General features: G+C 40.7%; 1 protein-coding gene across 2 annotated transcripts in view; it reads right to left on the reverse strand.

Moving 5' to 3' along the window:
* ZFYVE9 (zinc finger FYVE-type containing 9) overlaps positions 1 to 20742 on the reverse strand; it is a 180384-nt gene extending 159642 nt beyond the window's left edge. The window contains exon 1 of one of the 2 annotated variants that reach the window (XM_025871611.2): positions 20399 to 20742. The gene's annotated coding sequence lies outside the window, so the exon portion shown is untranslated. The remainder of the gene's footprint in view (positions 1 to 20398) is intronic. The other variant, XM_025871610.2, reaches the window with a different exon arrangement.
* Between the last annotated feature and the right edge of the window lie 3549 nt (positions 20743 to 24291).

The following is a 24291-nucleotide window of genomic DNA, read 5'->3' on the forward strand; positions in this document are numbered from 1 at the left end:
CCACCCCAACTTCTGCCCCTCATCCTTTTCAAGCTACAAAACTACCATGCCACACTATTTGCAGTTCCCCAGATACGATATGTTGTTCCACATACTTCCACACATTTGTACACCCAGGCTTTCCTTTAAGACGTCCCTCTCTTTATCTTCACAGAAAACTCCTGCTAATTATCAATACTGAACACAAGCATCATCTCTTCAGTAAACTCTTGATAGAACTTATCATTCTCAGTGAATCTGGTGCATTTACTTATCCACATATCTGCTTTCCCAACAGCCCTTTAATTCCCAGACAAGTACGTCTTATTCCTCTTTCTTTTTTTTTTTTTTAAGATCTATTTATTGAGAGAGAGAGTGAGAGCAGAGAGAGGAGCAGAGGAAGAGAGACAAACCAACTCCACGCTGAGTGTGGAGCCAGAAGAGGGGCTCAATCCCAGGACCCTGAGATCATGACCTGAACTGAAATCAAGAGTCAGATGCTTAACTGACTGAGACATTCAGATGCCCCTCTTATTCCTCTTTCTATCTCCAGCACTTAGGCACAGTCTTGTGAGAGTAAACATGTCATATAACTGTTGTTAAATGAATAAATGAATGAATTAAATACTTCACTGGGCACCACTAAGAAATATAATTTTCCTTTCTCAAAAAGCTTATTGATATATAGTAGAGGACTAGGAAGACATACTCATGAAAAGTTAGGTAACAATATAACATACAAGTCAGAATTCAGAAAAAAAATTACACAATCTTAAAATGGAACAGATGTACAAATATGTTATAAAAACTCAGAGGAAACAAAAAATCACTATAGCTTAGAATAATCTGAGACGACATGGAAAAGCTTTGAAATGAGTATTGAGAGGTAGGATTTGGAAGAATTAGAAAAGAGGAAAAGAATTTTGTTTTATTTTTTTTTTTAAAGATTTTATTTATTTATTTGTCAGAGAGAGACACAGCGAGAGAGGGAACACAAGCAGGGGGAGTGGAGAGGGAGAAGCAAGCCTCCCGTGGAGCAGGGAGCCCGATGCGGGGCTCGACATGACCTGAGCCGAAGGCAGACGCCTAACGACTGAGCCACCCAGGCGCCCCAAGAATTTTGTTTTAATCTCTAAAAATCAAAACTAATCCTAGGCTGTTTCAATGTATACAACTGTTACATCATAAAACAAAAATATGTTTCTGCAGAAAAAAAAATTGAGCTTTCCTGATTAACAAATCCATCAAATCCATTCAGTGAATATATATTTGAGCTTACTATAAGGCCAAGATCATATTGAGAACAAGAGAACAGGGAGCTAGGATGAAAGACTTCATAAGTGCAAGCTTTTAGGTCAAATCTCATAACAAACAAAATTACAATAAAAATCTCTACATAATTTGTGTTTATATGATATAAATATTCATTTATATATTATATAAACATTCATTTATATGATATAAATATTCATTTCACCCATATATGAGCAACTGTTGTGCTCTCAGCACAAGCTAAACACTGAGAATAAAGCAGCAAGCACACAGGCAAAATCCTGGCTTTCTTGGAGCTTACATTCTAATGGGTAGAAATGGATAATAAACAACATAAGCATGTAAAATATGTGACATACCAGATATATGCCAAAGAGAAAAATAAAAAAAGGAAAGGAAAGATTGGGGGTTATAATTTTAGACAGAACAGCCAGAGAAAGTCCCAATGAGAAGGTGACATTTATGTCAAAACCTAAATGTCAGGGAACAACTCTAAAAATATCTAGGGGAACTCTCTTCCCCTAGAAACATCCAAGAGAAAATAACTAAGAACGATAACTAATAACAAGAACTAATAACACCCAAACTTCCCAAAAACATCCAAGAGAAAATAACTAAGAACGTCTAGACGTTTTTACTTATAAAGGATAAAAGCAACTAAGATAAATTTAATCAGAAGATAATTATAACAATAATACCTAACAATTCCTTTACACTTATGTGTGGCAGTCATGGAGGTATGTCGCTTGTATCTCCCTTCAAGAAAGAACATGCTATTCAGCTGCTAGGCACGCAGTAAGCTGACAGCCTACAGCTGCAGTCTCTTCAAGATCCCTAGAAGCTGAGACCATTCTCTTCCAGGGCAGCCAGCCCCAGCCAACAACTGGTCACATCACAACCATTTCTGTCAAATGCAGGACTCTCTAATGAAGAATTTTTGCTCTAGAGTCTTCACTGGGTCTGAGACTCTGTCAGATCTGAATCACAGTGAGGCCCTCCCTGCCAATTCTGTTTCCTCCCCCTTTTCTTTCATAGGAGTTTTCCTCCTCCCCCATATACCTCTTGTATTCCTAACTCTGTCCCACATCTGCTTCCAGGAGAACTCAAATTGGCACAGCTGTAACAGAAATGGACTGAGAAAGCAAAAGGTATAAACTGGGTTTGGAAACTAGATCACTTCCTATCCCACTGCAATGAGGATTTCATCCTGTGTACTATGTGAAATATGGACAGTCCCTTGCACAAGCTGGTGGCCCAAATGCTAAAACTTTCTTAAGAAAAGTGCTAAACTTTCTTGGGAGAATATTCCCAAAGAGGAACACTGTCACTGGTATAATGATTCTGATGTTTGAAATGTGTGAGGGAACAATGCATGTAAGCACAATAGAAGTGGCTAGCTGTTATGCTACACTAACTCCTTAGAGAGAGCAGCTAATTAAACACTTAGAAACTAAGTGTCAGGGGTGCCGAGTGGCTCAGTAGGTTGAGTGTCTGCCTTTGGCTAGGGTCATGATCCCAGGGTTCTGGGATCGACCCCTGCATCAGGCTCCCTGCTCATCAGGGAGCCTGCTTCTCCTGCTCCCTCTGCTGCTCCCCCTGCTTGTGCTCTCTGTGGAAGGAAGGAAGAAAGGAAGAAAGGAAGAAAGGAAGGAAGGAAGGAAGGGAGGGAGGGAGGAAGGAAGGAAGGAAGGGAGGGAAGGAAGGAAGGAAGGGATGGAGGGAGGGAGGGAGGGAAGGAGCTAAGTGTCAAAGCCAGAGGGTTCTCTGGTACCTCAAAAGAGGTCCTTATGGCTTAGAGTGGGAGAGCACCAAAAGATGAAGATCAAACTCAGGATGGTTAGAGACTGCGATGCTTCAAAAATGACTGAATGCTCAACCAGGACAGGTTTGTTATGTCAAGGTCTGGGTCCTGGTTTGGAAGACATGGAAGCATGACAGGTGGGAGAGGGACATCTAAAATGGTTGCCCCCAACGATTCTGATTCTCCAGACTGCTCTGAACTCTCAGAGGCTGCAGGGATGACACTGGCACTTCCCACTGTATAGGAACACACTTCAGAGGCCTCTCACCTGCAAGCAATAAAAGGCTCCCCTCAAGAGGGACACCCCACCTACAGTCTTGGTTGCCATGATAATAACTAATGTAAATCCTGCCAAGGATATCTTGGGCCTAATAAGGGAGAAAAGAGATAACAGCTCAAAGCTGCTGCAAAAATTCACCAACATACACCAGCAGAATCAGGGGGAATACTCACAGTGCTAGATTTGGAGGGAATTTAGTCAAGGAGGTCAGAATATTAGACCTATAAGGCAAAGGTTGATTGAGGGTGAGGACACCATTTCAGAATATGGAAATCCCCACTGTGTCAAGAACCCAGGGTCCGGCATATACTTGCTGCTACAGTGACTCCTAGAAACCTAAAAAAAAAATGGCCCATACTGAATGAAACTGAAAGGCCTGAATTGGAGTGCCTAGGTGACTCAGCTGGTTAAGCATCTGACTCAGTCTCAGCTCAGGTATTGATCTCAGGGTCATGAGTTCAAGCCCAGCGCTGAGCTCCCTGCTGGGCTTGGAGCCTACTTAAAAAAAAAAGGTGAAATACCTGAATTGACACAGCAGAGGGTAGAACATGGGATTAAAGGGCTCAGGAAAGTGGGTATGCTAGAGTGAACATATTTTGTGAGGTCAGAAGACCCACCAGAGGATTATGTACCATAAAAGGGAGCATAATACACACCATTCACCAAGGCCATCAGGAATATACTGGTGAGAGGGACACCAGCATCACTAAGAAGTGGTCACTCTCTTCTAAAATACAGGCTGTCACTCTGGAAAACAGTATGGAGGTTCCTCAAAAAGTTGAAAATAGAGCTACCCTACGACCCAGCAATTGCACTACTGGGTATTTACCCCAAAGATACAAATGTAATGATCTGAAGGGGCACGTGGACCCCAATGTTTACAGCAGCAATGTCCACAACAGCCAAACTATGGAAAGAGCTGAGATGTCCATCAACAGATGAATGGATAAAAAAGATGTGGTGTATATATATATATATATATATATACACACACACATACATACACACACACACACACAATGGAATATTATGCAGTCATCAAAAAAATGAAATCTTGCCATTTGCAACAACGTGGACAGAACTAGAGGGTATTATGCTAAGCGAAATAAGTCAATCAGAGAAAGACAATTTTCATATGATCTCACTGATATGTGGAACTGGAGAAACAAGGCAGAGGATCATAGAGGAAACAAGACAAAACCAGAAAGGGAGACAAACCATAAGAGACTCTTAATCTCAGGAAACAAACTGAGGGTTGCTGGAGTGGAAGGGGGTGGGAGGGATGGGGTGGCTGAGTGATAGACATAGGGGAGGGTATGTACTATGGTGAGTACTGTGAATTGTGTAAGACTGATGAATCACAGACCTGTACCCCTGAAACAAATAATACATTATATGTTAATAAAAAAATAAAAATAAAATAAAATACAGGCTGTCAAGAGTTTGGCTCATTGATAGCAATAGAGATAATGATGCACGGAAGCAATAGAAACCAGGTGGTGGCACTTAAAACCAGAAGCCAGCGGACCACAGATACCATCATAACTGGCAAGATGGGAAATAGCCAATAAATCTTGACCCACAGGGAGCTGTGGAGATAGTTAACAGAACACGGTGTCATTAGAGCAAAATAGGCAGTCAACAGTGCTGCTTAATATATACAATCAAAATAAGGCAAGAATGTATAAGCACAAGGCTAAGGGTGGTGGCCTCAATTAAAAAAACTACTATCCCTCGCCTAATTCCTAGACCTGATCTAGTTTTCAGATCCAGACCCACCAGCTTAAAGAGATGGCTGGTTCCCCAGGAGCAAAGACCCTGCAACATATATATATGTTAAATATATACAAATATATATAAAAATGATTACCCCTAAGTCCTTCTCCAATGACATCTATGGCTATCTACTCCAGTGACTATACAGTGGGAAATGGAAAATACCCAGACATTTAAAGAACCATTGGTCACAGAGTCTGAGTTGATGTTGATATCTAGACACCTGGAACATCATTATTGCCCTTTTATAGGAAAAAGAATATAGGAACTAAGCAAACTCTAGCTTATAGTGTCCACTGGTCTACAGACCCACCTAACAGTCATCTTCCCAGGCCCTGAATATAACAAGATTGGCATCCTTAGAAGTTGGGTTAATCCCTACCCTGAGTCCTTGGCCTCTGGAGTAATAACTATCATAGGGGAAAAAGCCAAGTGAAACCTGCAAATATCTAAATATTTCCCCACCCCTTGGCCAAAATAGTAAATCAAAAACAGTACTGTATAGGGGATGAAGGTAAGAGGAATGGCAGAGATAAGTGCCACCCTTAGGATCTCAAAGATGCAGGGGTAGTGGTCCCTTTCATGTTTGTTTAATGCCTCTGCAGGAACCAGCTGGATCGTGGAGAATGATTAGAGACTACCACAAGCTCAACCAAGTAGTAGCCATGACCACAGCTGCTCCTACCAGATGTATTATGTTTGCTACACCCGATAAATATATATAGCCTCAGGTGTATGGCATTTAGCTACTGCTCTGGCAAATGAGTTCTTTTTCTATACCAATCAGAAACAGTTCCTTTCACACGGAATAAACAATCGTACACATTCATGGTTTTTCTTCAGGGCTATATTAATTCTCCTATTCTATCATAATAAAGTCTGAAGAGAACTAGATTCAAAACAGCACAGTGATCCATTTAATCATGCTGATCGTGAAGATGAACAAGAGATGGCTAGCATGCTGAAGTACATGGTAAGATATAGATGTGCTCCAAAGGGCAGGAGAAAAACTCTACAAGTATCTGAGGACATGCCATTTCAGTGAAGTTTTAGGAATTCAGGAGGTCACAGTCATGCCAACCCATTCCCTCCAAAGCAAAAGACAAACTGCTGTATCCTGCATCTCCCACTACAGAAAAGGAACCACAACATCTGGTAGGCTTCATCAGATGTTAGAGGCAACACATTCTAAACATAGGAATATTGCTATAACCCATGTACTGAGTGATATGAAAGGCTCATTGCCAGCTTTGAGTAGGGGAAACAACTCTACAGCAAGTCCAGGTTGTAGTGCAAGCAGTCCCTAACCTGCTGGAGATCTAAATGTTGGGAAAAGATTCAGTAGAGAGTTTATAGCAAGCCTTAGTGGGAGAATCACAATGCAGGCACCTGGAGATCTGCAATACAATCATGCTATTACAAAAAAGCTTCTGGTGTGCTACTGGGCTCTGAAAAGAAATTGCTTGACCATTGGGCACTCCATGCCTACAACTGCTCATAATGAGCTGGGTTCAACAGGACTCTCCAAGTTACAAAGTCAAGTGAGCTCAGAAACAATCCGTTACGAGATGGAAATGGTACATCGAAAATCAAATCCAAGTGGGGCACCTGGGTGGTACAGTAGGTTGAGCATCCGACTCTTGGTTTTGACTCAGGTCATGATCTTGGAGTCATGAGATCCAGCCCTTCATGGGGTTCCGCACTCAGCAGGGAGTCCCCTTGGGGTTCTTTCTCCCTCTCCCTCTGCCCTTCCCTCTGTTCGTGTGCTCGTGCTCTCTCTAAAAAATAATAATAATAAATCTTAAAAAAACAAATCAAACCCAAGCAGAATGAAAGGGCCCAAGTAAACTGCATAAGTAGGCAGCCAAGAGTTCCCTAACACCTACCACAATTGTTCCAGCACCCATTCCTCAGTTCACATCTATAGCTGTTTGGGGGATCCTATATGACCACCTTGAGGAAGAGATAAAAGCCAAAGCTTGGCTTATAAATGGCTTATAAATGGCTCAGTATGTGAATGGAAGCTGAAAAAAGAAACAACAGCTTCATTATAGCCACACTTAGTGCTGACCTTGACAGTGGAAAGGGAAAATCTTCTTAAGGATAGAGCTTCAAATGATGCATCTGGTCATGAACTTTGTGTAAAAAGAAAAGTGGCCAGAGATGAGAATATATACAGACTCATGGGCAATTGCAAATGGACTAGCTAACCGGTCAGGGGCCTTTAAGGAAAAAAACTACACAATTATTATAAGAAGGCATGAGTGGAGACGAATGAACATATGGGAATGTGTAATAGTGCATAAAGCGTGAAAATTCTTTTCACGTGTTAATGCCCCCCAAGAAGCATCCAATGTAGAAGAGACATTGAATAACCAAGTGAACAAAATGACTCAGAGAGTTGACATGAGCCACCCCAGAACTGGCATGATGGGGACATGAATAAAGTAGCCAGTGTGGCAGAAACCAAAATAGAAGCAAAGAAGGAGGCATGGACTCCCACTTAGCAAGGCCCAATCAGGCTACCGCCCCCTCTGAACATCCAATCTGCGAGTAACAAAGACCAACACTGAGCCCCCAATATAGCACTATGCCTCAAGCCGACCAACCAGTTACAACATCATATTCCATCCATCTTGAAAAGGCCAGCAGTGGATCACCACAGGTATTCAATAAATACTTATTCCAGGTATGGGTTTTCCTTTCCTGTCCAGCGAGTCCCAGCCATACCACTAGCAAAGGCCTTACAGAGTACCTGATCCACAGACACAGAATCCCATATAACATAGCATCCAACCAAGGGAACCACTTCACAATGAAGGAATTGTGGCAGTGGGCCCATAACCATGGGTTCCAGTGGTCTTATCACATAACAGCACCATACAAAAGCATCCAGCCTTAATAGAGTATTGAAATGGCTTACTGAAGACACAGCTGACATACCAGCTCAGAGATAAGAATGGTGTGCTATCCTCTAGGATACAGTATATACACTGATTCAGAGCTATGCTCCCAGTAGGACGAACACACAGGTCTGCGAACCAAGAGGTAGAAGCAGAAATGGCCTCCACTTACCATCATTCCCAATGATCCACTGGAGGACTTTGTGCTTTCCATATGTACAATCCTGGGCATACTTTTGCCAGGAGACATGTCAAGGATCATACTGAGCTATAAGTTATAGCTGTAGCCAGTGCATTTGGGACTCTGTGTCCCTGGACCAAGAGGCAAGAAGAGGAATCACCATCATGGCAGAGTAAATTAACCCTCATCCTCAGAAGGAAGTAGGTCTGCTGTTACATAATAGGAGCAACAAAGAGTATATGTGGAACTCAGATGATCCATCTGGATACCATGTGATACTCCCTTGCCCAATTGTGACTGTGAGCAGACAAATGCAACCACTCCAGCCTGAGTAGAGTATGGTTCTCAGATACCTCAAAAATGAGGGGTGGGTATCACTAGATAAACCACCCAGACCAAAAGAAAAGATAGCTAATGGCTAGGAGAATTTAGACTGAAGTAGTGAAGGAGACAATGAGAACCACTGTAGCCCTGAGACCAGCTACACAGATGGGGGCTGAAACCTGTCTCACTAACCCACTTCTTCAAGTTTCCCATCAAGAAGAGAAGTCCAAGGCGCCTGGCTGGCTCATTTGGTGGGGCATGAGACTCTTCATCTCAGAGCTATGAGTTCGAGCCCCACATGGGTATAGAGATTACTTTAAAAATAAAATATTAAAATGAGAGAGAGAGAGAAGTCCATGGAACCCTGCAAGAACTGCTTTCAGAAAATGTTTGGAGACCTACATCCAGCAACATGAGAAACAGACTGTGGCAATTACTTGGATCTCCCTTCAAGAAAGAATTTGCATTAAAAAAAAAGAAGAGGGGCATCTGGGTAGCTCAGGCGGTTAAGCGTCCAACTCTTGATCTCAGCTCAGGTCTTGATCTCAGGGTCATGAGTTCAAGCCCTGCGTTTATAAAAATAAAAAAAATAAATGAAGAAAGAATTTGCATTTAGGTGCAAGGAGACAGTTAGCTAACAGCCTTCAGCTGCTCATCTTGGTTTTCCAGTTGAGGCCAGACTCTTCTGGGGCAGCTCCTAGCCAGTGACTAAACATGGTGGGTATACTAGAACCTGGCCATTTCTTCCCAATGCAGAACTCCTCTAACAGGTGATTTTTGCTCTGGAGCTCCCTGTTGCATTGGCTGAGTTTTGTTGTTGTTTTAATCTGTATCACAGACTGAGGCTCTTGTAGGTCAGTTCAGCTTGGACTCCCTTTCCTTTCACTACATTATCTACTCCCCATAAAATCTCTTGCACTAACTGCATCTCAGTATCTGCTTCCCAAGGGACCAAACCAACATATTACATAATTAGCTCTTTTATGAATCATTTCATTTAACTAAGGTATTACTGCTAGTCCCATCTCACAGATGAGAAAACTGGGGCACAGAGAAGTTAACTAACTCACCCAAGATCACACAGCAAAAACAGAACTAATATTTGAACCCAGGCAGTCTGATTCCAAAGCCTGAGCTTTTAATCACTATGCTAGCCAAGGCACCTCAAGATATTAAGATGAGAGTAATTATTTATTTTACATAATTTTAGGAAGCAAAAGGATAGATATTACCGAGAAAGAGCACTTAACCTAAATATAGAAGAATTTTTTCTAATAATTATCAATAACAAACAACAGAAGAGGTGCTTCAGGAAGTAATCAGGGCCTATCACCTGAGGGTTGAAATAGTCATGGATATTGTGAGAAGCTTTATAAAACAGATAAAAGTTCACCTAAATCAGTAAAAAATGTACTGCTAAGCATTATGTGGAAAAAATGGTTCCCCAGCCAATAAACTGGGTAATATACTGCTGAACAAAGTTAAACCAGTTTCTTTACTTTTACTCAATATTTTTTAAAAAGATTTTATTTATTTATTTGACAGAGAGAGACACAGCGAGAGAGGGAACACAAGCAGGGGAGTGGGAGTGGGAGAAGCAGGCTTTCCTGCGGAGCAGGGAGCCCGATGCAGGGCTCGATCCCAGGACCCTGGGATCACGACCTGAGCCGAAGGCAGACGCTTAACGATTGAGCCACCCAGGTGCCCTACTCCTCAATTTTTAAAACACTAAAGTGTATTTATAAATCTCTATCTGAGGGATATAGTATATTGAAAAACCCAAACTTATTTGACTAAAGAACACTTCCTTGCTCCTGGCCTAGGATGATTTAGTTCCAAAATCAAAATTCACTGATCAAAGTCTCCAGAAGCTAATAAGGAAAAGAATGACAATTTTCTAGCTGGTTAACAATTTTCCAACTAGCCAAAACATCACCTATCTCTCTATATGTCAAAATAAGCACCTCTAGGGGCACCTGGGTGGCTCAGTCAGTTAAGCGTCTGCCTTTGGCTCAGGTCATGATCTCAGAGTCCTGGGATCGAGCCCTGCATCGAGCTCCCTGCTTGGATGGGGAGCCTGCTTCTCCCTCTCCCTCTGTTGCTCCTTCTGCTTGTTCTCTCTGTCAAATAAATAAATATTAAAAATAAATAAATAAAAAATAAGCATCTCTAATACCTTAAGGGCAGAAAGGCTATATAAAAGTTTTGTCACTAAAATGCATTTCATTTTTTTAATGCAAAACATGCCCTTCTTTGCTTTATCAATAAATCTCTAAAGATCTACAATAATGGGTTCACATTTTAATTACTGAATTCTCACTTTATGAGCAATACGAAAGCTTTATTTCAAGTCTGCTACTGGTGACCTGGTTATTTTCATATAACACAGCTCTAGATGCTTTTTTCTCAAACACATATATACTATCACAAGAAAGGACAGAAGAATGGGGGTAACAGGGAGGAAAGAGGCATCAGTTAAAACTACTCATCCGGCTAATTCCCAAAGTTTCTGTGTTTTTATTTAGAAATATATTCTCTTTACTTATTACAGGGGAAATGTCTATGTAAATTACAATCCCTTGTTTTAATTCTCCTATTTTCCTTGGCCCATTGCCGCCTATTCTTTTTCTCCATTAATGATACTATCACCACTGCCTGGAGCTGTCCATATGCCATCTATCTTTTCATTTAGTTTTTTGGAAATTTGAATGGAATATTAAATGTGGAAGGGGCATTAACATCTAGTCCACCACTCATTTTCAGATCATAGAAATGAAGCCCGGAGATCAGTTATTTTTCTAATAATAGCAAAGCAGTCATTTATCCATTTCAAAAATACATATATGAAAGCTGAAATTCCCAAAATACATGCATATACACTTTTTTTTTTTGAGAGAGAGAGCACAGAAGAGGGGCAGAGGGAGAGGAAGAGAAAGAACCCCATGCAGGGCTCAATCTCAGGACCCCAAGATCACCACTGGAGGAGAAAACAAGAGTAAGAACCCAAGCCAACTGAGCCACCCAGGCACCCCACATCTTTTTCTCATACAAAATGCTACATGCCAGTAGTATATTTTATTTTTTTTAAAGATTTTATTTATTTATTTGTCAGAAAGAGAGACAGAGCACAAGCAGGAGAGCGGCAGGCAAAGGGAGAAGCAGGCTCCCCACTGAGCAGGGAGCCCGATGCGGGACTCAATCCCAGGATCCTGGGATCATGACCTGAGCCGAAGGCAGCCGCTTAACCGACTGAGCCACCCAGGCATCCTGCCAGTAGTATACTTTAAAGGCAAATACCACCAAAGTCAACCAACTAAAGTTGAGCTCTCCTAATATGAATACTTCCTAAAGCACTATGAAAAAAAAATTTTTTAAGAGGGAGAGGGACAGAGGGGGAGAGAGAGAACCCCAAGTAGACTCCCCGCTGAGCACAGAGCCCAACTCTGGCCTCGATCTCAGGACCCTAAGATCATGACCTGAGCCGAAATCAAGAGTCGGACACTTAACCAACTGAGCCACCCAGATACCCCTGGAATATCTTAAGATAAAACAAATACAAAACACATGGAGAGGTTCACATGACGAAAAAGAGTGTAGACTTTGTAGTCAGAGACATACAGTTTGAATCATGGATGTGGGCTTAGGAAAGTCAATAAAAATCTCCATGCCACAGTTCCCTTAGTTATAAAACGTGCATGACACTATGAATATTACAGGGTCATTTTAAGAATTAGAAATAACATATGTGAAACACCTACCAGAAAGATAGCACACAGTGGTCAAAATTTTTATATTATACAAATAAGTAACAGAAGGTAAAAGAAATCAAGGAAAACTCCATAAACCTGGAATCTTTGGGGGGCCCTCTATGCCCAGCATGGAGCCCAATGCAGGGTTTGAACTCATAACCCTGGGATGAGGACCTGAGCTGAGAACAAGAGTCTGGCGCTTAACGGACTGAGCCACCTAGGCACCCCAAACCTGGAATGTTTAAAGGACTGGATAGTGGGGCATGCAGAAACAGAAAGTGAGGCACGATGATGCTGGAACCAAATCATGAAGGACTGTACCAGATTAAAGAATCTAAACCTTGCTTTTTATTTAACAACTGATAATTTATTAAAGAGGTTGATTTAAGTATCTGCAATAGTGACTTAACATTGACTCCTGGCTCAATACTGATGAAAGTAATCTGTTTAACAGTCTCACAAGGACTCTGCAAATCAATGAGTCACTTGTAGATCCCCATCTGAAAACAATCCCAAATCTTAGCACCCTCACCACAAGGAAGTTTTTCTTGTAGTGATTCTCAGAGTCTTGGTGGGCATCAGAACTGGTCCTTCCACTTTGAGATTCTTTTCCTTTGAACCTCTGATAAGTCAGCACATAACTTCTCCAAATACTTTAGGTTGCAGCTGGTTAGTTCTAATTCCGATGAATCACCACCTCTGGTTCCATGGGTGCCTTCCCGATGTCTTTAAAAGCCATGGCTGTGGCGGAGTGCAGCTTCCTGACCAACTTGTTCCTTGGCGAAAGCAAGCGAACAGTGGTGAGTCAGGAGCAGGAACGGGGCGCTCAGAGCTGTAGCTGCAATAGCATCTTCCTCCCAATAGCACCTACTTTTTTAGACATTGAGCAGAACCTTCCAAGAATGACCTCACAATAATCTCAAACATAGTTTACTTCAGCTACTAATTAAAAACAAAAATGGGGCACCTGGGTGGTTCAGTCAGTTAAGCGTCTGCCTTTGGCGGCTCAGGTCATAATACCAGGGTCCTGGGATCCAGCGGGTATCTGGCTCCCTGCTCAGAGGGGAGTCTGCTTCTCCCTCTCCCTCTGCCCCGCTCCGTCTCCCCACCCTCCCAAACCCCCCTCATGTTCGTGGTCTCTCTCCCTCTCTCAAATAAATAAAATAAAATAAAAATACAAAAACACCTACGGGCAGTTATATCACCAGAATCACAAAAAGGTCTAGACAATGTATTCTTAAGTTTTAAGGTTTTTCTCAAACTGGCAGTGTTTTGCTTCAACTACTTTTTAAGGGTTGTTTCTCTTGTTCAACTGAAAATGAAAAATGGAGACTAAAATTTACATAAACCCTGACAATGTTTCCACAAAAATTTTTAAACTGCTTGCTCTTTATTTTAGTAATAAGAATTTTGAGAGAGCTATGTTCTGCTTAGATATAATAACAAAAACATATACCATTTACTTTTTCTTCATTTTAATAAACTCTGGCAGATAAACTACCAAACTAACCACAAGAGGTTAGAAAAGAACCAAATTACAGCGGCACCTGGCTGTCTCAATCCACAGAGCATGCAACTCTTGATCTCAGGGTTGTGAGTTTGAGCCCCACCTTGTGTGTAGAGATTACTTAAAAATAAAATCTTAAAAAAAACTTGGGCGCCTGGGTGGCTCAGTTGGTTGGGCGACTCCCTTCAGCTCAGGTCATGATCCTGGAGTCCTGGGATCGAGTCCCACATCGGGCTCCCTGCTCAGCGGGGAGTCTGCTTCTCCCTCTGACCCTCTTCCCTCTCGTGCTCTCTCTCATTCTCTCTCTAATAAATGAATAAAATCTTTAAAAAAAAAACTTAAAAAAGAACCATATTACAAACAGAAATGCATACCTCTTCATTAATCCTAGTTCAAAAGGCTCCAGAACTATTGTTTTTGGTAATTTTCTATAGAAACTATGACATTCAAAACAACTAAAAGACTGTATAACAAACCAGTGAGGCCTTTTAGCTCACTCAGTTGAAAGACCTGAAAGTGATCCTAATCAGGTGGGAAAATACTGTGGGTGATCCACTGCATGTAGAATGAAGGTTCAAAACTTGCACTTTGTTTGCTCAAACAATAGTTCCTTGCAGTATTTCCTAACTAGTTTGAAAAAAGCTTTAGAAACATTAGCAAGTCATTATTGCTGACTTTAAACTGTGTCCTACAAAACCTCATAAAAAAGCTTTAATATCTTGAATGGGAACAAACAATAGCAGACTATGCTATGTATAAAAATAAAGAATAGGGGCACTTGGCTGGCTCAGTCCGTGGAGCATGTGACTCTTAAACTTGGGGTTTTAGGTCTGAGCCCCACATTGGGTGTAGAGATTATTTAAAATCCTTGGGGGGAAAAAGAATAAAGAACAATGACTCAACTGTATTTATACAGAATTACATATCATGGAGAGGTAATGGCAATCCTTAAAATCTGTCAGACCTCACTGCTTAGAAATGTTAATGGGTAAACAATGCATTGGACTCTATCTTTTTAGAAATTTTTAGCAATTAAAGGAAAACTAATCCTAATGTTTACAATTGCCTTTTGTTAAGGAATATTCTTAGAAGACAACCTTTCAGTTGGAAATCCCCATACCACTATCCCCATTACCACCCAAAGTGGTTAACTAGTTCTGTCGAGTTCACTGTTTACTAAACAGGAAACTAGAAAGTTCACAGCTTTTATCCTCAAGGTAAAAAAGACTCCATATTATCAAAGAATCTGGCAATTTATCTGCAAGTAAAAGCTTCAACAATTTACCTAATGACTCTAAATGGAAGTTATAATCCTCAAATAGAGCATTAACTTACCACTTCACACCCACTAGTATGGCTCTAATCAAAAAGATAGTAACAAGGGTTGGTGAGGATGTGCAGAAACTGGAACCCTCTTACACTGCTGGTGGGAATGTAAAACGGTGCTGGTCCTCGAAAAGATTTGAACAAAGAGTTACCTTTTGACCCTGGCAATATAACACTAGGTATGTACCCAAAAGAAAGGAAAACATTTGTACATTAAATGTTCATAGCAATATTATTCATAACAGCCAAAAAGAAAAAAATAACCCAAACTGACAAAGGGATAAATAAAATCTGGTATATCCATATAATGGAATATCATTCGGCAGTATAAAGAAATGAAGTACTGATACATGATACAACATGGACAAACCCTGAAAACATTATGTTAAAAGAAAGAAACCAGTCACATATCCTATGATTCCATTTATATGAAATGTCCAGAACCGATAGGTAAATCCATATAGGGCAGAAAGCACATCAGTGGTTGCCTAGGGCTAGGTAGATTGGGAGGAAACAGGAAGTGGATTTCTTTTTGGAGTGATGAAAATGTGTAAAATTTGATGGTGGTGATATCTGCATAATTCTGAGTATCCTAACAGCACTGAACTGTACACTTTAAATGGATGGTATCTGAACTATATCTCAATAAAGCTGTTATTTTAAAAAAAGAGCCTTACCTAATATTTTAAATTTAACTGAAATACATGTGTTCTTCACTTCACATCTTAAAGTTAATATTATTTCTCTAAAGTAAATATTATTTCAAATAGCCAGGAGAACCCAGGACTGAAAATACCCAAACTTTTCCTAATTAATGAAAAATTCTAGACTCATTTTACCATTTCCTTAGGTCTTATTTCCTAAGACTCCTTCCCTCAAAAGATACTAAATTTTCATTTAAGCTTATTTAATCCTGAAAACCTAGGGCATTGATTTACTACTTCTGTATTTTAAAAAATGCAACAGAACTACCATCATAGATATTAAGTCACATATCCTTAAGGATACATTATCATAAACAATCAGAAAAAAGATAAATCACTATAGAATTATCAACTAAAGAAACTGTTATAGTCCAAAGCCTAGAGCCACAAAAGCATTTTTTAAGCTTAATTAGACAAATGTAAGGATATTCAACTAAAAGATAATTTATAGGAAAAAAACTAAGATTTTTATAAATAGTTCTCTAATATAAAATCCCAAATGCCTCAAGATACCCATCAACACACATTAAGTTCTCCTTTTCCCTTGCCTAATATGAACCCAGTAACTTTTTCTTGATTTCAGTGTGTCCACAGAGATTTCCTCATCTTTACCTTATTTTATTAAAAGCTGTCAAGAAATATTTCATAAGTATAAAACATTATACACTGTTCTCATTTTTCCAACAGTTCAGTTCTATAAATGGGCTATTTATATTAAAAGAAAAACATTTTAAGTACCACTTAATCTGTAAAATAGGAAATATTTTATAAATAGCATTTTTGAATTGTTTTAATTAAATGACATTTATTTATAAAGCATAAAGCATTCCACTAACTACACCATTAAAATACTAACTCTACTGATACCATGGTTTCTCCTTAATTTAGCAATCTCTAATAGTTCAAAATTAATCATACTGATTTTATTTCCTAGTTGTAAACTGTATTAATAATGATCTTTCAAGTTCTTTCAAACAGAAGTAAACAAGAAGTATATTTTCCACTTTCAGGGTAATAGTGATTTACCAGGACTCATGGGACTGAATTGCAGCTCTGACTTATTCATTATATCATTTAATCATCACAATAATCCTATGAGTTATTAAAGCTTCATTTTACAGAATAACTGAAGCATAAAGGGGATAGAAAATTTGTCCAGGGTCCTCCAGGGTATAAGACTGAATCCCATATCTGACAGTTATAAAAATCTACATCTAATCTACTATAGTTTGTAAGGAAAAGTCTGTTTTGAAAACCCTTCAATTTTTAAATAATGTAAGTTTAATAAATTGATATTGTTTTTGAAAACTAAGTATATGAACTATTTTTATTCAATAACTGCATCTACTTGTTGATTATTATACACTAAGAATGTTGCTCTATATAACGCAAGTCAGGTACACCCAAGTAAAATAAAAAATCATGTAAAAGTCTGAAAATGAGTAATGGAAAATGAATAAAACTCCAACAATGTAATTAGTGTACCCTATACATAGAGAATAGCTCATTTATTCAGTAAAAATGAAATGGGAAATATGTATAATCACAATCAAAATTGTTTTCTATCAAAAATTTTTAAGAATTCTAAAAGTAGATTCTAGTCTCTAAAAAAATTAAAGCTACCATGTTTTAAGTCACATAGAAATTCTAAACCTTAATTTTTGTTTTTGTTTTTCCCAAAAGAAGGAATGGATGTGAACATTTACTGGGCACCTTCTAAGAGATCCTGAGCTAATTGCTTTTTATTATTTTTATCTCATGGAACCAGTTCTACTTCTCTGTGATGGGAACTATTACTCCAATTATTACTACATACGAATCAACTCAGGATCTAAATGTCGCATTGTTCTAAAAGTTGTAATAAAAATTCCTGCCCACATCTGACTCCATACTCTGCACCACGTCATGCAGTTAACAACCATAAAACACCACACACACACACACACACACACACACACACACACACACACCATCCTTTAGGAACATAAGAATTTAAGTTAAAATCCAGGCAATTATCTTTTAAACAAGATTTGTGCCTTGCAACTCGTCTGTGGCCAGCACATAACAGGTGCCAAATAAAAGTTTACTGAATGGGATGAACACTGGTAGAAATGGGATCATCTTCATTCATTCTAAGGGAGTTAATATGCAACTATTGCTTACCAGGCAACATATACAACTTTCTCCTTACAGAATAAAACATTGAATCAGGAACTGGAAGAGAAGGGAATGACCACATATAAAAATTATTAATATTCTTAAAAGGTAAGCTATTGGATTAAACATTAGAAGCCTTAAAGAGAGATCCAGGATATTCAACTCAATTACCAACTCTTGTCTGACGCTGCCTTGTAAGAGTTAAACATGTTCTGCTTCCACAGCTGGCTAGTTGCTAGCAGAGACCACTGTCATTTTTGTGTTTCCTAGAACACCAAAGACAGGACCTGACACTTAATAGCTAAAATTTTATAAGATCTACAAATTACAAAACCTGTTCAGATGAATTAACCCTAAAAGCCTTGCAAGGCAAGTATAATATCTATCTACATTTTATAGACAATGACTTCAAAGTCCAAGGAGAGATTAAGTGCAAGGTAAGTGGCCAGGTATCCTTCTATAATACCACAGTTACCAGAAAAGGCTCTCAATATATGTTAAAGGGTATTTCAAGGGATAGCTGATTCAATTTTCTTTCTAAGATTGTAAACACCATTATCTGTTGCTATGAGAAATGACTGTATTGCCACTTAAGATTGATAGCTTTGCTAGAAAAGATACTGTCTTTAGGCTTGACAAAGTTAGTTAACTTTTAACTTATTAGATGGTAATTCTCAAACTTTAGTAGGAGTAAAAATCAGGAAGCTTGATAAAAATAAAGATCCTTGGGCCACCATTATCACTAGAAATTCTGATTCAAAGTACCAGGAATCTGCAAATTTTAACAAGCACTTTCAGCTGATTTTAATGACGGTAGTCTTCAGAGACACATTAAGAACTGAACTAGACTTTTGAAACTTAAATCTCCCCAATTTTTTTTTATCAAGCCAGTTTTCTACAGTTATAAATATTTAAGCAAAATCTTACAAAAACAATCCAAGGCTACTCCATCTAACAGGATAGGTCCTCAAAAATGTTTACTACACCAAACCTCCCTAGACCTCATGAGCTCTCAAGTCAGAGGTCTTTTAGTTACCCATGTTACTCTAAGTCGATGAATTCAACTATGACCACAATGTAATTTAGTACAACATTTTTATAAGTCTTACACAAATGACTGGGTGTTAAACAGTAAAAGGGAACAGTTAACTCTGAACCTAAGAGAAATAATAATTAAATCATAATAATTTGATTAATAAAGTAATCGTAAATCAATAATTTTTAAATCACCAATAGTGCAAGCCCATTTAAAACTTTAAATGACCATCAAAATGTACTAATTATAAAATTATGGGTGACTTTTCCCTCACTATTAAATATTTATTGAGTTGACACAGTACCTTTCTGTACTTTTCAAATTTTCTACAGTAAGCATATTTATTTTATTCATGATTATAAAAGTTTTAGAAGTACTTATTAATCCTACAACCTTCACATACATAATAGGAAAACAAGAATAATCTGTAACCACATTTATCATAAACCATAAACACCCAAACACCTGACTTAAGGTATCAAACTGTAATCATCCCTTTTTCCACATTAATACCAGAACATATCACTTAACCTCCAAAATTTAGACTATGTCCCACTTCCATCAGGTATCTGTTATTAGAATAGTAAGCACGACTTCTTAAAATCCTCTTGTCATCCGTTCTGTGGATCTATTTAGGTAGAACATTTTTGTACCAAGAACTGAGGCATTAAAATATTTACACTCTCTTATTAGGGAGAAGGGGGAAAGACCACTGTAAAATATACATATATATAGTATTTATGTAGGAAACTTGGCGCAAAGACAGAATGGGGCTTTCTCCAAGCCGGACCACTCTTAGACGCAAAATGTAATGTAACAGAAAGCGGCGGGGATGAGCCACGGGCAGGTGATGAAATTTCAGCTCAAATAAAACGCAAACGGTTGTTTTCAACGCAGTCAGATCGGTGAATGACACTCGCGAGTACTGGGGGCTCTCAGGGCCCCGCACTTTCCGCACTCCAATTCTCACCAGCCCTCCCGCCCCTCCCCCCGGGACTCTGCGGGACTCGGTATGGGGCGCGGAAAAGCCTAGGCTGTTTGCAAACAGGCGTCCTCTGCCTCCCTCTAGGATGTACGTGCCGGGCCCGGGATGAGGGGCTGCGCTCGGCCCGGGCCCGGGGCCAACCTGAAGGGTGCCAGTGCCCCCGCCAACACCCCAGCTCCACACACCGGGCCGCGCCGGAACCGAGGCCAGGGCGAGGGCTTCCCGGCGGCGCGGGGCCTAGTCGCCCCCCACGCGCCTCCCGGGGGACGCGGAGAAGGGTTGAGGGCCCAGAGCCGCGGGGTGGGGGAGGCGGCCGCAGCAGCAGGACGCCCCGTCCGCCCGGCCCGAGGGCTGCTGCCAGGGCCCTTCCCCGCGGCGGAAGGCCAAAGAGCCCGGGACCGCGCGGCGCCACACTCACCTCGAGCAGCGGCCGCCGCCGCCACAGCATGGCCGAGGGGGTCGTCCCTGAGTCGACAGCCTCCTCCAGAGGGCACCGGCGCGGCCCCAGGCGCCGCCGCGAAGCCTCCCGCTCTTGAAGGGGTTGTGGTCGCTGCTGCTACTGAGGCCCAGCGCCCGCCGAGCCTCATCGGGCTCACGGGCCGCCGCAGCCACGCGGTTCCCGGAGGAGCGCCGCTGAACCGGGTCGGGGGCGCAAGGCTGCGGCGGGACGACCGAGGTGCTGCAGGCGGGGATCCTCCGCGAAGCCTCCAGCGTCGCCGTGGCCGCTCCTGCCGCCGGCGCCGCTGGGCCACAGCGCCCCCTGGACCCCACGCCCGGCTACGGCGCCGGGACTGCGGCGGCCGCCCGGGCACGAGCCGCAGGGAACGCGGGGGAGCGTGGCCTGGGGATGGCGGGGGCCCAGCGCTAGCAGCGCTGCCCTCGGCCCGCCCCCGACAATGCCTCCCGGGAGGCGGAAGCCCCTCGATCCCCAGGACCGTGGCGGGTGCCCGCCCCACCCCCATTCCTCAGGCCGTGAGCGCCTTTGCACCTTTTCCTTCTCTCCAGAAGGTACATGAACGTTTCCGTCACTCGGACGTTCACCTGAGAGCAGGAGGTGAGGGAATCTGCTCGTTTTCATCTCTCATGATTTGGAGAAGGATCCCTTCTAGCCTTTCAGCGTGTCTGGATGTAAGAAGAGTGACCCAGAGCTAGCATTTTTTCCATACACACACCCAAAATCCTCTCCCAAAACAGATGAATTGTCTTTGACCTTAACTTTTTTTGGATCTAGAAATTTCCTACAGATACCAAATCCTTAATCCCAAACTGCCCCAAAATTAGAGGGGAAAAAATTATATATATATATATATATATATGCCGAGCAAGAGAATAGCCAACGGGTTGTTCTGAAATTCATAAACAACTTAAAGGTAAGAAAAAAACACCCACCTTTTCTAATTTACCCACCTCTACCTCTATTCTTTCATCCCAACCCCTGTCAAATCCCAGGTAAATCTCTAAAGGAAGGAAATCGTTACATAGCAGGGGCTGTGGAATCGTTTACAGATACCCCATATTCGATCCCATTCAAGCTCTAGAGTGCAAACATCAGAACCAAAAGCAATAGAAACAAAAAGACCGTCGGAAGGGAAATAGGGAAAGAAATTCTCCAAATCCTCTGGACCCAAATTTCCCAAGTAACAGTACATTATTTTATCATAGAATGCTATAGTAGAATGAGCAGGGACTTTGGTGGCTGACTGTTCCTGATATTATCAATTCCAGCTCTGTCATGTTTAGCTTTATGACCCTGGGCAAGTTATATAATATTTCTGAACCTGGGTTTTCTAATCCCTGCCTTGCTGGTTGTTGTGAAAATTGGAGATGATTTATGTGAAGGAACTGGCCCAGAGAAGATAGTCAATGTTAGTTCCAATTATTGTTGGTTCCAAAACACCCTCTCCCTCTTTCTTAGATTCAAGATTGTTCCCATCTGTTTTTGTTCTTTCTCAATCTCTGTGTGTAAATATATCCCTATCAAAAGATGAGTGCATCAAAAAGGTGGGCGGGGGGGAGAGGGTGCATTGTTCTTTATCATCCCTGGTCTGGGTAAAGTTTTCCTAAATTTCACTAGTGGATTTATATAACATCCCTCCACTGAGGAAAAATAGAGCTTAATACACTGGATGCTATAATATTCTATTGCATAGCAGATTTTAGCGTAAAGCTAGTATATTTTTCTGTATATAAAAATCACAAGGCAATCTCACCTTACCTTGGGTTATGTCCTAATAATAATACATCTTTTTTATTTATTATTTTTTTTAAGATTTTATTTATTTATTTGACAGAGAGAGACACAGCGAGAGAGGGAACACAAGTGGAGGGTGGGGCGCAGAGAGGGAGAAGCAGAGTCCCCGCTGAGCAGGGAGCCCGATGCGAGGCTCGATCCCAGAACCCTGGGATCATGACCTGAGCCAAAGGCAGACGCTTAAACGACTGAGCCACCCAGGTGCCCCTAATAATAATAAATCTTAATGAGAAAATTATATAAGGTCTCTGGGAACTTTCAAATAATAATTTAGCAGCTGCCTTAGAGAAAATATAACCTTACAGCTCTCTTCCAATCAGTGAGCTCTTCCTGTTCCTGAACAATCCGAAGTGTGCCTTCACCACCTACTTCTGAGTCACATTACCAAAAAAAAAAAAAAAAAAATCACTATCCCCTTTTTATAACAAGAGAAACTGGGGCTCAGAGAGAAACTATGATTCATCCTTATAACAACTCTATGAATTAAGTACTCTACTACCACCATCTTACATGTGAAATACATCCAACCTAGGGGAAAGCTGGAAGTGGAAGTGGAAGCAGACCCTGAGATTCTTTCACTCTCGCATCTGATGCCCTAACAGTCCTTTTTGCAGTATTTAGAAAATGCTGTAAGAGTAAGTTACTGTTAGTAAAAATTTTCAATCTAGAGAAATGGGCCCTTTCATTTAGATTAGTTTGGCAGCCCAACATTAGCAGTGCTTTCAAAGCCTGGTTCACTACCACCACAGGAAATCTGCATTTGTTTATGCATAATCATGCTACCCAGGGTGTAGCTACTACATGAAGATGATTCATTTGTTCCCAAGACCAGTTCCCTCTTGCTTCACACTTTCTCTCCTTCAAATATGTTGCTGAAAGAGACTATCTTTATCATCACTACCACTTCCTGATCATAGTAGTCTACTGTAAATAATTTCATCTATAATTTCATTCCATCATTCAACTCTTCCTACCCAGTTTGCTCTCTGCTCCTGAAATACCACGTGTTTTCCCCCCCTCTACTATAAATCTTTTTCATTTTAATCTTTTACCTGCTGTCGGTTGATTTGGTTAGCGCACTCTCAATTTTGCATTGATTTCCACAACTATAAAATACTTCTTTATTCCCAATCTGATAGACCTTTCCATTTTCATTTTTATGCCATACACATTCTGTAGAAAGCCAGTATTCTAAGAATAGTTTCTTCACGTGAGTTTAATCTGTAGCACCCTGATCAAAATTTTCTTTGCCCTTTAAAATTTGTTCTTAAAAATTAAGGCCTTGGAGCACCTGGCCAGCTCAGTTAGAGAAGCATGCGACTCTTGATCTCAGTGTTCTGAGTTTAAGCGCCATGTTGGGTGTAGAGATTACTAAAATAAATAAGTAAATAAACTTAAAAAAAAATGAGGCCTTTTACTTGTCAATTATACCTCAATAAAATGGTGGGAAATGAGGCCAAAAAGATATCCATTTCCTGGCTTTGTGAAAGGCAGAGGAGTCATCCTTAACTCTCGTGTTTCTGTCACGGACAATTGGTCACTGAGTCTAATAAATTCTACTTCTTGCTGTTATTGAAATTTCTCTCCAACTCCACTGCCACCCACTTTGGTCTAGAGTATATGCTTAATGAATTATATGTGCAGTGAATGAAAAGGAGGAAAGAGGAATGAATGAATATTATATTTGTGTATGAGTATATATATTGTATAAAAGTTTGTTTAAAAGAAGGCACAAAACCTCTTTCATGTTCCCAATAATCCTTGTGCTTCCCAATTTATAGCACTTATTACACTGTCAATCTCTGTTTACTTATATGTTTCTCCTATCAGATTTTGAGCCCTGTGAGCCAGGTTCAGTGTTTGATTCTTCTCTGAGTCCCCACAACCAGTCTCGGCATAGAGTACCACTTAGAGAATGTTAAGAACTAGGCTGGTTTAGCCTGATGTGCATCAAGCTAGTGCATTCCACACATTCAGTGACTTTTTAGGTCTTTCTCTTTAACTTTCAGGGCCCACCAAAGAGTAAGACTCCCCTCCAACAGGTGATTGCCCTGCAGCCC

Source organism: Callorhinus ursinus, unplaced genomic scaffold (genome assembly GCF_003265705.2).
Source record: "Callorhinus ursinus isolate GAN/ISIS: 27379988/994484 unplaced genomic scaffold, GSC_fseal_2.0 scaffold9, whole genome shotgun sequence".
NCBI classification, from domain to species: domain Eukaryota; kingdom Metazoa; phylum Chordata; class Mammalia; order Carnivora; family Otariidae; genus Callorhinus; species Callorhinus ursinus.